Genomic DNA, 3,988 nt, shown 5'->3' on the forward strand with positions numbered 1-3,988 from the left:
GTTTTAAGGAATTATGCTATTTTTTTTTTTACCTTGGTATATCATTCTGATCTTGTTGATGTTCCTTCACATTTAAATGGTTCTCCATCTTCCCTCCCTCCTCCCATTTGGCTGTACAGTGCATCCTCGGACTGTTAGCCCACAGCAGCAAATCAGTTTATTCTATGTTCCTCATATTCATTCAGAGGGTCAAAGTTCTGGTCCATAAATCCTTCTTTATAGGAAGTTCAGTGCTTGCGAAAGAATTTGTAATAAACCAGGCATCCCAGGATGATGAGCTCCAGTAAGATGACAATGGAAAGCAGCAGTTTATTGGTCACCACTTTTCTGGATATTGACCGGAGAATCTTCCGACTTTTGCTCAAGTTTTCATTTGTGTTTACCAGTCTGCTCTTGGTACGTTCCAGCTGTTCTCGTTGCTCCCCCAATTCCTCTATGATTTCGGAGCCAATCTGGTCAGTCTCCGTGGCAATCCAATGAGAACACTCAAAACTCTGGGTGGCCCGGTTCAAGCTGTCAGTGCCTTGCAGAAGCAAGGCCCTTTGAGACTGTAGTCGATTCATGTGCTTGTTCTCTACAGCATAGGTACTGAATTTCAGGTCTCCTCGGCCCCCAGGTGTGGCTGTCAAAGGTGTGCTTCTCACTTCCCGATGCAGTTTGGCAAGGTCTTTCTGGTAGGTTTGAAATTTGGACGTCACAGGATTACGGAAAGATAGGGGTGCATAACGTAGTTCTTCCTCCATCTCTGCCAGCGTTTCATTTGCTTCTTGGTTTTCATCAAAATCTCTGATCAACTTCTTCTCTTCGGTCCCCGCCATCCCCAGCAGCCGCTCGGGCACCCCCTGCAGGTCCTCATGGAGGCCGCGGAAGATCTCGAAATGCTCGGAGGAGGCGGCAGAGGTGGCCATGGTGCAAGGCGCGCCGGAGCGGCCGTCGAGACTCTGGGCTTGCGGCCCGCTCCTATGCTGGCAGTCAGCCTCCAGCCCCACAGCCATCACGGCCGCCGCCTCCGTCGCCACCGCCGGGAGGAATTATGCTATTAATGCAAAGACAAGTGGTTTGAATCTACTAGCTGCTCTGTGAGAGAAAGATGGCACTCTCCTCCCATGTCATTTACTGCCTCTGAAAACTCATTGGAGGGTCAGCTATGAGTAGGTTCTGGCTGAATAGTACAGAGAAACAAAGTTTATTAAGAAATTTAGAAGAATGAAGCACTTAATAGGTAAAAATAAGTAATAAATTGTCTACCTGATATCACTAACCTAAACCTGGATTAAATGTGTCTGAGTCAATTTACCCTACCACTGACACCCTCAGATAAAACTGGACCTTCTGGATCACTTCTCCACACTTTCCTTATATTACCAATTAGAGTAAAATTTTTACCCATTGACCCAGAGAACTTGCTGAAGAACTGATGCAATTAAAAAACATAATTTGCTGAGAGGAACTGATATGATTCAAAGATAGGAAGTGACATTAGTGAAAAGCTTCCCCCCCCTTGCTGTTCTTGTTATTTGCTGTCAAGTCTCTTGCGACTTGCAGCAACCTTATGTACAAGAGCCCTAAACCCTGCTCTATCCTGTGCCAACCCCACTGTCTCCAACAAATCTATTCCCATTACCCCAATCACTGAATTTGATCCATCTCATAGAGTGTATCCTCTCTTTCACTGTCCCTCCACCCTCCCAAACATGATGTCCCTCTCCAAGGACTGGCCCCTCCTTGCCACATGTCCAAAGTATGTCAAAGTTTTAGAATCCTTGCCTCCAAGAACTAGCCCAGTTTCACCCTCTCCAGGATGAACCTGTTTGTTCTCCTAGCATCCATGGTATATTCAACACTCTTCTCCAGCACCACAGCTCAAAGGCATCAATTCTCTACCATCCCTAGTCACTGTCCAGCTCTCTCACATATAGGACACAATTGAGAAGACTATGTCCTGGATCAGGTTCACCTTAGTCTCCATCCTGACGTCATTGCTCTTCAGTACTCTGGAGAGGTCCCTGACAGCTGGGTTTCCCAGTGCAATTCATCTCTTGATTTCCTGGCTGCTGGTATCAAGAGTATTGATTGTGGAGCCAAGCAAACTAAAACTCTTAACAATCTCGAGCTCTTCACCATCCATATGATGCTGCCAATTGGCCCAATGTTGCGAATCTTTGTTTTCTTGATGTTGAGCTTCATTTCATATTGAAAGCTGCAGTCCTCGACCTTCTGCAGCAAATGCTTTGGGCCCTCCTCTGTTTCAGCTAGTAGGGTTGTGTCATCTGCATAACGCAGGTTATCTGCATAATTCAGGTTATTGATAAATCTTCCTCCAATCCTGATGCCATATTCCTCCTCATACAGCCCAGCGTCCTGGATGATCTTTTCTGCATGCAGATTGAAAAGGTATGGAGAAAGAATACATCACTGGTGGACACCCTTCCAAATTTTGAAGCATTCAGTGTCTCCTTGCTCTGATACTAAAAAGCAACAATGTCAGTCTAGAGACTAAGGTGCTCCTGATCCAGGCCATGGTCTTTACCATGCTTTACCATGCTTTACTTGCTATGCATATGAGAGCAGGACAATGACTAAAGATGACAGTAAAAGTGCTCGCTTCGGCAGCACATATACTATAATTGGAACGATACAGAGAAGATCAGCAAGAAGTGTTCCAATTTAAAAAAAAAAAAAAGATGACAGTAGAAGGATCAATGCCTTTGAGTTGTGGTGCTGGAGAACAATACTTAATTGCCAAGAGAACAAATGGTTCTGTCCTGAAGAGAGTGAAATCAGTTTGCTTTTGAAAGCAAGGATTTTCAAGCTGACATACTTTCAGCATGTTTCCAGGAGGGACCAATCCTTGGAGGACATCACTGTAGAAGGTTAGGGTCAGCCTGGGAGAAGACACTGGATAAAGCGGATTGATATGGTGACTGTGACATTTAGCAAGGTGTGGCAGAGATGCTGAGATTGGCTCAGATTCCATTTCACAGCTATATTGTTGATAAGAGTAGTATGAATTGTACTGGATTTATGGCAACATATCAACTGGGGGAAGAGTTTTTTTTTTGTTTTTGTTTTTGTTTTTTACTGAGAATGAAACGTTTGGAAAACATACTAATTGACTATGACAGTAAATTATAGTCTTGACAACACAAACTGTGTTGAGGTGTTGGAGCTAAATCTAGAAGCAAAGCTTCAGGAAATAGGAGAAAAACGAGCAGTCCGCATAGAAATACTTGAAAACATAGCACTGGCTACACGCAACTATTTTTAATTTCCTCCTGGGACTCCCAAACATGTGGTCAATGTTTTCAAAAGGAATGGGAGAAGAGAAAGCCCGCATTATCCAACCACCACAAAGTTTGAATGACCCCGGAAATATTTTCATACTCGTAGCTATCTGGCCAATATTTTCCCTGTGATTCGCTAAGACATCCGGAAGAGGTTAGCAAGTATCAGTTGCGATTGGGTTACATCATAAAGGCGGGGCTTTAGCGAGCCAATCACGTTGATAACCGGACGTGACGATCAAGGAAGCGAGGAAAACATCTTCCGTCAGGACCGTGACTAGGTAGGCGGGGCCATCAAAGCTGCTCTTAGTTTTTACCTACTGGCCCAGCCCTTTTAGGGAGATACCATTAAAGCCACGCCTCCTGTTCCTATTCTGAGACGCTCAGGGCTGCTGTCGTAGGTTGTGTGGGTGGAGACTTCGAGCTGAGTCAGGGAGTTTTAAGATAGGGCTGATGGCGTCACCAGCATAGTCTTCCGGTTATTTTGGTGGCTGTGCCTTGTAGGTACCCTGTTATCGCTCCTCTTTTCAGCATTGAATCCTTTAGAGTTGCTCTGGGCAACGACATCTTAACATTCCTCGCTCTGATTCTCATCCCCTTGTGGATTTCGGCCCTGGACTCCCTTTTCTGGTTGCGTCGTCCCCTCCCATCTCTTTTAAAATGTCCAATAATCTACAAAGGGTCATCCTGAAACCCGCAGAGGA

The 3,988-nt window shown here is 45.0% G+C and overlaps 1 pseudogene; it reads right to left on the reverse strand.

The window, feature by feature from the left end:
* Positions 1 to 227: 227 nt before the first annotated feature.
* Positions 228 to 908, reverse strand: LOC102876561 (annotated as a pseudogene).
* Between the last annotated feature and the right edge of the window lie 3,080 nt (positions 909 to 3,988).

The sequence above is a fragment of the Elephantulus edwardii genome, unplaced genomic scaffold, assembly GCF_000299155.1.
Source record: "Elephantulus edwardii isolate Elephantulus edwardi_28Jun2011 unplaced genomic scaffold, EleEdw1.0 scaffold00252, whole genome shotgun sequence".
Taxonomy (NCBI): domain Eukaryota; kingdom Metazoa; phylum Chordata; class Mammalia; order Macroscelidea; family Macroscelididae; genus Elephantulus; species Elephantulus edwardii.